The following is a 12,885-nucleotide window of genomic DNA, read 5'->3' on the forward strand; positions in this document are numbered from 1 at the left end:
GAACATTTAATTTTTTAAGAAAAAGGGAAAAAAGTTCAAAACACCCCATATTGAGAGATTTAGGGTTCGGGGGTTGGTTATATTTAGGGAAGGTATTAGCACCCTAAATATTTGTAGTACTCTACGAGAACCTCTTGATTTTATTTAATTAATGTGGTATAAACTTGCTTGCTTTTCAAAAAAGAAGTTAATGTGATGATTAAAAGAAGAAAGAAAGTGAGACCTAATTTATCTACATTTTTTATGATTTGGAAGGACATGGTCCTCTGCCTACGTACCCGTGAGGGATCAAAACCTCGTAGTTCGGGGTAGAAATTGACGTTTGATTTGTTTTGTGTTTTTTTTATAAGTTTTGAAAAAGTTTTAAAGAGAAAAGCCAAGTGGTAAATAAGATTTGGTTTGTATTTTTTAATTTAAAAGAAAATGAACTCAAGGTATGATTAAATTGATTGAAAGTTTGATTAAGAAAAATAAAATAAAAAAAGGATCACTTGATTTTGGAATCAAGGTTTATTTATGAAAATATTTTTTGTGATTTTTGATTATTTGCATGTTTTTTGTTTTTTTTTGGAATATTAAATGAAAATTAAACTAACGGAGCAATAAAATAAAAGCGCGTGGATTTTTGTAGTGACATTGGATCACCACAAAATCCCTAATCTAATTTTTTTTGCATTTTTGGATATATAAGTCGGTAAAGAAATAAAAGGACACACACACCCACACACTTTTCTCATTTATATTTACATTGGACCTAAATACATTCTAATTGCTGGAAAATAAATAACAATAATTAAAATGCTAAAAAGAAATAAAATGCAAGAAAATAAAAGAAATGGACAACCGAAGGGACAAAAATTACCGAAGGGACAAAATTCCGAAGGGACTTATCCGAAGGGACTTATTCCGAAGGGACAAAAAAAAGAGGGAGAAGAAAAGAATAGCTCGTCAACACAAGCTAAAAAGGGAGAAGAGAGAAAAGTTCTTTGACAACTCAAGAGAACTTTTGGTGTGTGAAATTGTGTGGAATGAGGGCTCTATTTATAGGTGAGGAGGTTGATGAAAAATGAAAAATTGGTTTAATGGAAATGATGGACAATTATGGTGAATTTTGAAAAAGGAATGTTAAAGTTGACACTTGACTTGAAATTTTTTAGACCTTGTACATTTTATTTTGGACCTATTGACACTTTGTTTTTTTTTGGACACTAATTAATTAAAAAGAAATAAAATAAAATAAAATAAATCTAATACGAAATAAAATAAAAACAAATTGAACTAAATTATTTAAAGAAAAATAAAATTAAAGATGGAATATAAAAATTATTAAATATAAAAAAAAGTAACTAATCTTAAAATTAAAATTAATAAAAGATGGAAAGAAAATAAAAAGAGAAAAGAGGGTCCGACTCGGAATCAAAAAATGAGGTATTTTAAAATACCTCTCTGCCGAATTTTTACTGGAAAATCAGAGATCGATCAGAGTCAAGTGACATGTATCAGTGGGGCCTTAAATCAAAAATTGGGGTATGACAGATGCCCCTATTTAAGTTTCTTCGTCTGGAGATTTGAAGATGAAATCTTTGATTTGACGAGTCGAAGAGACTTAAATACAAAGTACACCATTTTTGACCTAAGATGCTATCGATGCATGTGATGCAATTTATGAATGCAGGATGATTTGACTCGATTGAGAAGCAACAACGGTATACCCTAATTCGTTGAAGAAAAGGGATCTGACTCCGCTAGGGGAATGTAGTTTCACTGGGGAAAATGATTGTCTACTATCGTATTGATAGCTTAACAGAGACGATTGATATTTTTACCTAACTATCGACGAGATAGCTTAACAAAGGTAAGAATGAGAGAAAAACCATCGTCTAACTACCGTTGAAATGATAGCTTAACAAAGACAAATGATACTTTTACCTAACTATTCATGAGATAGCTTAACAAAGGTAAGAATGAGAGAAAAACCATCGTCTAACTACCGTTGAAATGATAGCTTAACAAAGACAAATGATACTTTTACCTAACTATCGATGAGATAGCTTAACAAAGGTAAGAATGAGAGAAAAACCATCGTCTAACTACCGTTGAAATGATAGCTTAATAAAGACAAATGATACTTTCACCTAACTATCGATGCGATAGCTTAACAAAGGTAAGAATGAAAGAAAAACCATCGTCTAACTACCGTTGAAATGATAGCTTAACAAAGACAATTGATACTTTTACCTAACTATCGATGAGATAGCTTAACAAAGGTAAGAATGAGAGAAAAACCATCGTCTAACTACCGTTGAAATGATAGCTTAACAAAGACAAATGATACTTTCACCTAACTATCGATGAGATAGCTTAACAAAGGTAAGAATGAGAGAAAAACCATCGTCTAACTACCGTTGAAATGATAGCTTAATAAAGACAAATGATACTTTTACCTAACTATCGATGAGATAGCTTAACAAAGGTAAGAATGAGAGAAAAACCATCGTCTAACTACCGTTGAAATGATAGCTTAACAAAGACAAATGATACTTTTACCTAACTATCAATGAGATAGCTTAACAAAGGTAAGAATGAAAGAAAAATCATCGTCCAACTACCGTTGAAATGATAGCTTAATAAAGACAAATGATACTTTTACCTAACTATCGATGAGATAGCTTAACAAAGGTAAGAATGAAAGAAAAAACATCGTCTAACTACCGTTGAAATGATAGCTTAACAAAGACAAATGATACTTTTACCTAACTATCGATGAGATAGCTTAACAAAGGTAAGAATGAAAGGACAACTTGGTCAGTCACACTGGGGATGACACTATTGAGAGTTGAAATAGACTGGTGACACCACTTGCAAAGCTACCGCTGGGGATGACACTTTGAAATTGAAGTTTGATTAGTGTCATGACTAGCACGGCTTCATGCTGGGGATGACACTTTGACAATAAGAAGGTAAATGGAAGAGGCTTATTTGTAGAAACTTGCGGCTTGACACAATGGTAAGTTAAGACTGAACCAATGAGACACGCCTGAATCGAGATTCTGGACGATTGATGCAATTATGTGTGAATTGATGTTGTGCATATGATGTGTACGTATAAATGTATGAATATGTGAAAATATTGATGAATGCATGATTGTATGAATGTATGGATGTGTGAATATGCAAATGTGCAATTGCTTGACTGTATAGACTTTATATGACATGTGACTCGATGAGACGAGACAAGACAGGTAAGATGGGAGGCGGACTGACATCGCAGTACAAACACTCGGCAAACTTCCTTGGTGATGATACTATTGTGAACAAATCAATCCATTGACAGTGTAAGATCCGGCACAGGGTAGCAACTGATGCCTCTTAGGGGTAAAGCCCATTGCTGATAAAAGGTATGGAAGAAGTCGCCACCTGTGAACCGGCATAGAGTGTCCTTCCATTGGTATGCTTCAGCAGTCATGCTTTTTGTTTTATATAATTTTTTTAAATCCCTGACTTTTGCCTAGACCGCCCTTTCGGGTTTTCAGTCCACCGGGAATATATTCTTTTTTTCTGCCCCTAATTTTTGCCTGGACCGCCCTTTCGGGTTTTCAGTCCACCAGGACGCTCATTTTTGCCTAAGCCGCCTTTTCAGGTTTTCAACTTAGCGAGCTTTGATTTTTTTGTATCTTTTTTTATTTTATTTTAGATTATGACTGCATCTTGCTCAAAGCGGAGGTCCTCTCCATAATGCTTAGCCATGTTTCTCTTTCGGCATGTAACTGCTCTCGAGGCGGATGCTGATGTACGCTTCACCTACTCATGAGTTCAAAGATAGTGTGTTTGTTGTTCACACTTTTTAAAAGATGTAAAACAAGTTTTTGTATTTTTTTGAAAATTTTTGCTTTAAGTATTGCCATCAAAAACAGGAGAAATTATGCAAATAGAATAAATGAGAGTTTCAAATAAATGGGCACAGACTCAAATTTGATGAATTGAGTGGTGACCTGCCAAGGGCATGGCTCCACGGATCTTTGAAAAATTTGGAAAATGGTAAATGTATGGGATGGTACATTGAAAAAATTAACCACTATTCTCCCTAACAACTTTGAATGCCCCTGTTCCAAGTCTTTGATCTGCAGATACTTCGAATCGGAGGTATTTTGATAGCTGGATGCCCCAAGTGGACTGTGCCTGAGCGGATGCAGTTACTTTGTCTTTTGATCCTTAACTTTTGCATAGATCGCCCTTTCGGGTTTTCGATATATCAGGATAATCATCTTTGTTCATGTCTCTAATTTTTGCCTGGACCGCCCTTTTGGGTTTTCAGTCCACCGAGACGCTCATTTTTGCCTAAGCCGCCTGTTCAGGTTTGCGACTTATCGAGCTTTTATATTTGACAGAGTATTTCTTGACTACACCGGCATTCATAGGAAGTGCAAGTTTCTCACCATCCATAGTTGTAAAAGTCATTGCACATGAACCTTCATAGTTAGGCGTGCACTTGCTCCTGGAGTACGATTGGAAAGGTAGTACCTTTTTTGGCACAAAGTCTCTTTCTTGAATTTTGCGGGGACGAACCTTCTTGTTGGAAGTTTATTTCAACCTCTTTTGACATGGTTGTACAAGTTCGTCATGCATTTTAAGTTCAATCAAGCTTGGACTTCAGCAGAACTCATATCGACGTGACTTTGACCTCCACGGGAAGTATGTCGTTCATGACGTATGTTAAGGAAATAGGGGGTTGCCCCTGTTGAAGTGTGTACTATTGGACAATACTCATGAAGTGCAAGTGGTAGCATCTCGTGCCAGTCTTTGTAAATGAAGGCCATCTTCTAGGCAATCTTCTTTGATATTTTGTTTGCAGCTTTGACGACTAAGATGCCCCAGTATGTGAGATTCTTGTTGGGAGTCTATTCCTTCTCTTCTTCGGCTTCGGATACAAGGAACTCAAAGTTGGAAGAGATTTCATGGTTAATGTATTCAACGGGTTTATTAATGCATGATTTATTTATTGATTTTGACAAGTAAGTACGAGTTATGGTTATGCAGATATTTGAAAATGATTATTATTATTTTTTTGGTTTTTTGTATTACCATTTTTCAGAAAAAGCACAAAATAAAATAAAGTCGGGATCAAAACGACCTTTTTATTAATGATGACAATTCTTAAAGCAAAAAACCCTACACAAGATCACTTTCATCTCGGGCGGGACGAAAGGATGTTTTTTTTTTAAAAGCGAAAAGCAACAAACAAACATTAATTGAACAAAAAGTAGCGGAAGGAACGTCAATAGTGTTGTTACCTCTTCACGAATGCTCGTGAATTTCTTGTTCAAACTGATATGTTCTCTTTTTTGTTTGCACGAGTGTTGTAGGTGCGAGTTGACTTTGGACGAGGACAGTTGGGACACCTTTGAGATGGATTGACTTTTAGTAGAAAAGACACAATGTAAGACTCAGACTTGAAATTATGTATGCAAAATGATGCATCCTATGCTTATGCAAAAATAGACACATTTTTTTTGAAGGACTTGTCAAAGTAATTGTAAACTTGATAAGGAACATTGTTTTATCTGAAAATTGTGAAGATGTTGCAATTGGTTCCCTTTTCAAAAGTAAGAACGAAACCAAGGATAAAAGTTCTTAAGAAAAGCTAAAGCTTAGTTAAGATTTTTGAAGTTTGGATTTCTTGGTGTTCTTTCTTACAAGGACCATATCTTTGATGTTTACAAGAACTTATCTAAGTCCTTCAATATTAGTGAGAAAAAAGTTTTTATCAATGAATGAATGCATGTATGCATGATTATGCTAAAGAACATGGAATGCATGGTGAGGTTAAGTCCACAATGTTGGAGTTTAAGGGTAACAACGCCATTTGGTAGGGACTATGGTTTCACATGTACCTGTATCACGGGTTCTACCAAGTTCCCAGAGTCATCAACCACTGGCGAACACTGTCGGGTCACGAAAATACTTCCGTTCCAATGATGTTCGTAAGAAAGTCTCGTCTGAGTGTAGTATCGCGTATCAACCAAACCAAGATTACTCAAGGCTAGCCACCGCACTACGCCCTAAAAGGCCAAGATGAGTTAAGGGTTACTAAAGGTCCTCAACTTTTAACGGTTACTTGAAAATAAAATACCGAACACGAATACTCATGTCAACATAGTATACTTCCAAGATCCCTCAGTTGAGTGGGGTTATCACATGTGCCAAAACCAAAATTCACTCTTGGCGAGACACTATGATTATACCACCTTCCTATCTTAATGTTCCCTCAAGTCTGGGTAATGGACTTATCTCACCACTCACGTTTAGAAAGGAGAAAGAAGAAGGAAGAACATATATACACGTATTTCCATCCTTTATTTTTTTTGTTTTAAGCAAGTTATAGCACAAAAAATTAAATAAAGTCAAGTTAGGCTCAACCCTCTTAGGGGGATCCCCAGTGAAGTCGCCATTTCTGTCACGTCATTTTTTGGAGGTCAAGGCTATTTGATTAGCTTTAGACTCACTAATTTATTTCACGACTGAACATTTAATTTTTTAAGAAAAAGGGAAAAAATTTCAAAACACCCCATATTGAGAGATTTAGGGTTCGGGGGTTGGTTATATTTAGGGAAGGTATTAGCACCCTAAATATTTGTAGTACTCTACGAGAACCTCTTGATTTTATTTAATTAATGTGGTATAAACTTGCTTGCTTTTCAAAAAAGAAGTTAATGTGATGATTAAAAGAAGAAAGAAAGTGAGACCTAATTTATCTACATTTTTTATGATTTGGAAGGACATGGTCCTCTGCCTACGTACCCGTGAGGGATCAAAACCTCGTAGTTCCGGGTAGAAATTGATGTTTGATTTGTTTTGTGTTTTTTTTATAAGTTTTGAAAAAGTTTTAAAGAGAAAAGCCAAGTGGTAAATAAGATTTGGTTTGTATTTTTTAATTTAAAAGAAAATGAACTCAAGGTATGATTAAATTGATTGAAAGTTTGATTAAGAAAAATAAAATAAAAAAAGGATCACTTGATTTTGGAATCAAGGTTTATTTATGAAAATATTTTTTGTGATTTTTGATTATTTGCATGTTTTTTGTTTTTTTGGAATATTAAATGAAAATTAAACTAACGGAGCAATAAAATAAAAGCGCGTGGATTTTTGTAGTGACATTGGATCACCACAAAATCCCTAATCTAATTTTTTTGCATTTTTGGATATATAAGGCGGTAAAGAAATAAAAGGACACACACACCCACACACTTTTCTCATTTATATTTACATTGGACCTAAATACATTCTAATTGCTGGAAAATAAATAACAATAATTAAAATGCTAAAAAGAAATAAAATGCAAGAAAATAAAAGAAATGGACAACCGAAGGGACAAAAATTACCGAAGGGACAAAATTCCGAAGGGACTTTTCCGAAGGGACTTATCCGAAGGGACTTATTCCGAAGGGACAAAAAAAAGAGGGAGAAGAAAAGAATAGCTCGTCAACACAAGCTAAAAAGGGAGAAGAGAGAAAAGTTCTTTGACAACTCAAGAGAACTTTTGGTGTGTGAAATTGTGTGGAATGAGGGCTCTATTTATAGGTGAGGAGGTTGATGAAAAATGGAAAATTGGTTTAATGGAAATGATGGACAATTATGGTGAATTTTGAAAAAGGAATGTTAAAGTTGACACTTGACTTGAAATTTTTTAGACCTTGTACATTTTATTTTGGACCTATTGACACTTTGTTTTTTTTTTTTGACACTAATTAATTAAAAAGAAATAAAATAAAATAAAATAAATTTAATACGAAATAAAATAAAAACAAATTGAACTAAATTATTTAAAGAAAAATAAAATTAAAGATGGAAAATAAAAATTATTAAATATAAAAAAAAAGTAACTAATCTTAAAATTAAAATTAATAAAAGATGGAAAGAAAATAAAAAGAGAAAAGAGGGTCCGACTCGGAATAAAAAAATGAGGTATTTTAAAATACCTCTCTGCCGAATTTTTACTGGAAAATCAGAGATCGATCAGAGTCAAGTGACATGTATCAGTGGGGCCTTAAGTCAAAAATTGGGATATGACAGACACCAACAATATAACAAAAAGAATATAATCTAAATTCTTTTTTTAATGACACCAACAACGATCTTTATTATAGAAAAAGTTGTTTAAGGGTATAATTGAGATAATGAAAAAGTAAGTATAAATATGCTCATATAGTTTGTTACACTTTTTAAATGATAAATGGGAAAAAATCAGACATATATATATATATATATATATATATATATATATATATATATATATTCATATCGTATTTGTTACTTTTTTTTAATATTTAAAATGTCTCACAAAGCGAATTTCTCCATGAATAACTATTATGCTTTGATTATGTATGCTCGTTGATTAACTTATATGAAATGGAGTTATTGGAAAATATGTTGAATCGAAGATTTGTCTTTTTAAAGTTGGCAAATTATAAAGTTCATTGTATCCTCATTGATTAACTCATTTGAGATTCTAACTTGGGTGTTTGACCTTATTTTGTGCATCATGTCCAAAAGTGATTGTACTATTATATCGGTCTCATAATAATAACTTATTTATTTTAAGTTATATCTTGTCTTATGACATATTTTAATGTGTTCGAGTTTTTTCTCATCAATGAATTTCTCTATGAATAATTGTTCTCATTCCATCGAGATCTTAAACGGGTCAAATCGTAAGATTTGGAGTTATCTCTATGAGAACATGTAACAACCCGTTTTTCGCTAAGTTTATTCTATTTATTTAATACATATGTGTTTATATGTATTTAATTGCTTGTATGTGTGTTTAATTTGAGATTAGTGGAATTTTAGCTAAAAAGGGTATTTAGGTCATTTTTAAAACTAAGGGCGTTTTGGAATTTTGAGCGTGGATAATTTGGTAATTTTAGAATGATCAAATGTATTTTTAGTGGTTTAATGAGAATAGTTATTTTACCAAGTTTAGTGATGCCTTGGGGTAAATATTTTGAGATGGTAATAATTAGATGTTTTAATGAGATAAGTGAGTAGTAACTTGTTAGAACTAAATGGTAGGAATTTTGAGGCCTATTATGAATTGTATTAACCTAGCCCGTTATTGGAGTATAAGTAGATAACTCATGAGAGGAAAATAGGGTTCGCTCATTTCAGACATTCACAATAGAAAGGCTAGAAAGATTTGAGAGAGAATAGAAGAATATAAGAGGAGAGGAAGACCCATTTGGAGAAAAGTGAAGAGGAAGCTAGGATCCTATGGAAAGAGTGAATATTCTTGAAGATTAGCTTTGCTTTTGAGGAAACAAAGTAAGGCGGTTAGGTTTGCTCTACTTAATAAGCTATAATCTACCTTTTCACTTATGGGTCGTATTTGTTTTGAATGAATTATGATTTTGATGATTTTGGTTGTTAATTTTCGTGCTCATGATTAAATGATGATTTTAGGTATGTAAAATTTGTGGTAAACTTGTTTTTTTTTTAAAAAAAACTTGTTGTTGATACTTAATTTTCATTGTTGATATGTGTTGAAGTGATTACTTTGAGAATTTGGCTTAAAATGATTAAAATAATGATGTTGTTGTTGTTTGATGATGAATTTATGAATTATATGTTATGAATGTTTTTGGGTATATGTTGGTGATGATAAATGTGTTGTTGTGGTTAAGTTGTTGGGTTTTTGGTGACTTTTGTAAAATGGATCAAAGGTGGAGAAGTTTGATTTTGATGAATTTGAGTGGATTAATGGAATTGTTATGATGAACTGAATTGAGAGAATTTCTGCAATAGTTCGATTTTTGCTAGAATTATTTTAATTAATGATTATGTGTGTTTATATGTGTTTGTATGTGATTATCTGTTTTTGTGTGTATTTTATTCAGGATTAGTGGGATTTTGCTTAAGAAGGGTATTTTGGTCATTTTAGGCACAGGGGCGTTTTGGTCTTTTGGTGTGCAAGGGTAAAATATTCTTTTGGTTAAGAAAATTATTTTTAGTGTTTTAAGTGGGAATAATTATTTTTAGGCTTAATTACACTTTTGGTCCTCGTGTTTTGACCTACTCACGAAATTGGTCCTGCCCTTTTAAAACAAAATAGAACGGTCCTTCAATTATCATTTTTGTTGCATTTTTCGTCCTACCCCCATTTTATTATCTAAAAACGCAGAGAAATGACAGTTTTAGACCTACCCCCTATGCTCAACCATGAAATAAACAAGGAATAAAGCATGTGGGTACAAAGAATCCACTTTATTCAACACACTAACAAAAAAAAAACCCTAATTTCTAAGATATGTTTCAAATTAGGGTTTTTTTGGTTAGTGTGCTGAATAGAATAGATTCCTTGTGCCCACATGTTTTATTCCTTGTTGATTTCATGGTTGTACATAGGGGTAGGTGATCTAAAACCGCCTAAAACTGTCATATCTCTGCGTTTCTGAAGTTTGAAAATAGGAGGTAGGACGAAAAATGCAACAAAAATGATAATTGAAGGACCATTTTGTTCTGTTTTAAAAGGGCAAGACCAGTTTCGTGAGTATGTCAAAACACGAGGACCAAAAGTGTAATTAAGCCTTATTTTTACTAAGTTACTAGTGAGATGGGGTAATTAATTAGAGGCGGTGAATATTCATTATTTTTGTCGGTTAAGTGTGTAGTAACTCTGTGAAATAGTTAGTAAGAATATTGAGCTCATTAAGACAACTAAAGGTTGAGCCCATTAGTGTGGCGACTATATAAACACTAGTCTTATGAGAAATTATGTCATAACCTTCATTTCACTCATTTTCACAAACATTTCAAGATAGAGTTAGAGAGAGGAAGGAGATCTTGGAAAGTAAAGAAGATAAAGCTTGGGGTTGGTGGCTATGAGCAAAATTGAAGTTAGGGATTTTATTATTAAGGAGTTGAGGTAAGGGGGATAGTCTCTTTTTCACAATTTAAGCTATAATCACTTTTTATACTTGTGGTTGTTGTTCAAACTTCATGGTTGTTGTTGTTGTTGTTGTTGACTTGTTTTAATGATTTTTGACTATTTGAGTGAAATTCATGGTTTGGTATATGATTGTTGTTGAAACATGTTTGAATTCACTCCATTAATGATTGTTGATGTTTCTATGTTGATGGATTTTTAATTGGTGTGGTTGTTTTGAAGTTTGAATGAGAAATGAGAAAAATTGTGGTTTTTGGTGAAAATGAACTAGATGATGATTTGAGATGAATTGGTGTTTTAATCCGATGTTTGTTGTGGTTTTGAATGCCTTTTTATGTTTGTAATCAAGTGTTTAAGCTTTGGGGTCGAATTTGGGGTTGAAGGGATCAAAATTGAGAATTTAGGATGGAAAATGTTGTAAAACCCGTAAGAGTTCAACTAGAACATGGAAAACTCGCTCTGAGCGGGTGATAGTTGTAACGCCCTAGTGGTTATATTTAATTATTTTGAATTATGTGGAGTATATATATATTTATATATGATGTTTGGTGATTTATGTGGAGTATATATATGTGTGTGTGATTTTGGATGATTTATGTGATGAATTATTTTATCATATAGTTATTTAATAATAATTAGAATAAGTATGAAATATTAGTTATTTTGGAGTTTGAGGAGTTATTTAATAATTATTAAAATTAGGGGGAGTTAAGTGTAAATAGAAGGGAGTTAATTTTAAGAGGGAAGTTATACAAAGAGGTTAGAATCAGTTTTTACGTAGAACCAGTTTTGGGAGGAAGCAAGAGAGAACCAAGGAAGAACCAAGAGTTGATTATTGTTGTGCATTTCTTTCTGCAATTCTAAGGTAAGGGTGAGGTTTACTTCAAGAATGTAGTTATTGAATTCTGATTTTGTGTTTAACAGAGTTATGGGAGAATTGGGGAAATTGGGTTTTTATGATGAAATGATGAATTTGAAGTTGTAAGTGTGAATTTGGTGTTAGAAATAGGTCCTAAGTGCATACAGAAAGTTAATTTGTATCTGTAAACTGATTTGGGGAGTGATTGGAAGAGAAATGGGATTTTTGGGTAAAACCAGTTTTCTGCCCGTACAGAAGTTCATCGCTCGCCTCACGAGTAGCTGTGCTTGCCATGGCGAGTGAGCAACTTCATAGCTCGCCTCGCGAGCAGACCAACTCGCCATGGCGAGTAGCCCAGATTAAAAATGTGATTTTTGAAAAGTTGTTATAAGATGTTTTGGGGATGGTTTAAGGTACCTAGATGATATTAATGATGAATGGTGGAAGTTTTAGGTTAAATAGATGAATAGGGAACCTAGAAATGGGATTTGAGTGAGAAAATGGAATTTTTTCCCGAGAGCACCTGATTTTCACTCGCCACGCCTCGAGTTCGCCTTGAACTCGCCGTGGCGAGCTAGTGTTTTTGTGAACTCGCCATGGCGAGCAGATGTGCTCGTGAGGCGAGCTGCACAGTTCCTGAGTGTTGTTTGCTAGCTTGAATAGTAGTGGTTGATGTTGTTGTTTTTGAGCATGGTTATATATATAATTATGCATTATTTTGGTTGATTGAATTACTGGATTGATGATTACTGATGATGGTTGAAATGTATGCTAATTATTGAATCATACATATTGTTAAAGTGGAGTCATATGGAGTTGCATTGCATGGTCAGTTGTATGTAGATATACACAAGTAGGTCCATTGCATATGCATAAAACAGCGGTGAGGGCTTCGGTCCTGGAGTACTAGTTGCTCAACAGCGGTGAGGGCTTCGGTCCTGATGAATGCTTTAACCATTCAAAAGCGGTGAGGGCTTCGGTCATGTTTGGTACCACATGCATATTGCATTCATTGAGAAGTCTAAGATGGTGTCTTAGCAGTGTTGTCATGTCATTTGCATGAGTCTTGGTTGTTGATTGCAGTTAT

General features: G+C 33.6%; 1 protein-coding gene across 1 annotated transcript in view; it reads right to left on the reverse strand.

Annotated features, from left to right (window-relative positions):
- The window catches only part of LOC25489250 (albumin-1), a 91,477-nt gene that overhangs the window by 44,626 nt on the left and 33,966 nt on the right, over positions 1 to 12,885 (reverse strand). The window lies entirely within an intron of this gene.

This window comes from Medicago truncatula, chromosome 3, assembly GCF_003473485.1.
Source record: "Medicago truncatula cultivar Jemalong A17 chromosome 3, MtrunA17r5.0-ANR, whole genome shotgun sequence".
NCBI lineage: Eukaryota > Viridiplantae > Streptophyta > Magnoliopsida > Fabales > Fabaceae > Medicago > Medicago truncatula.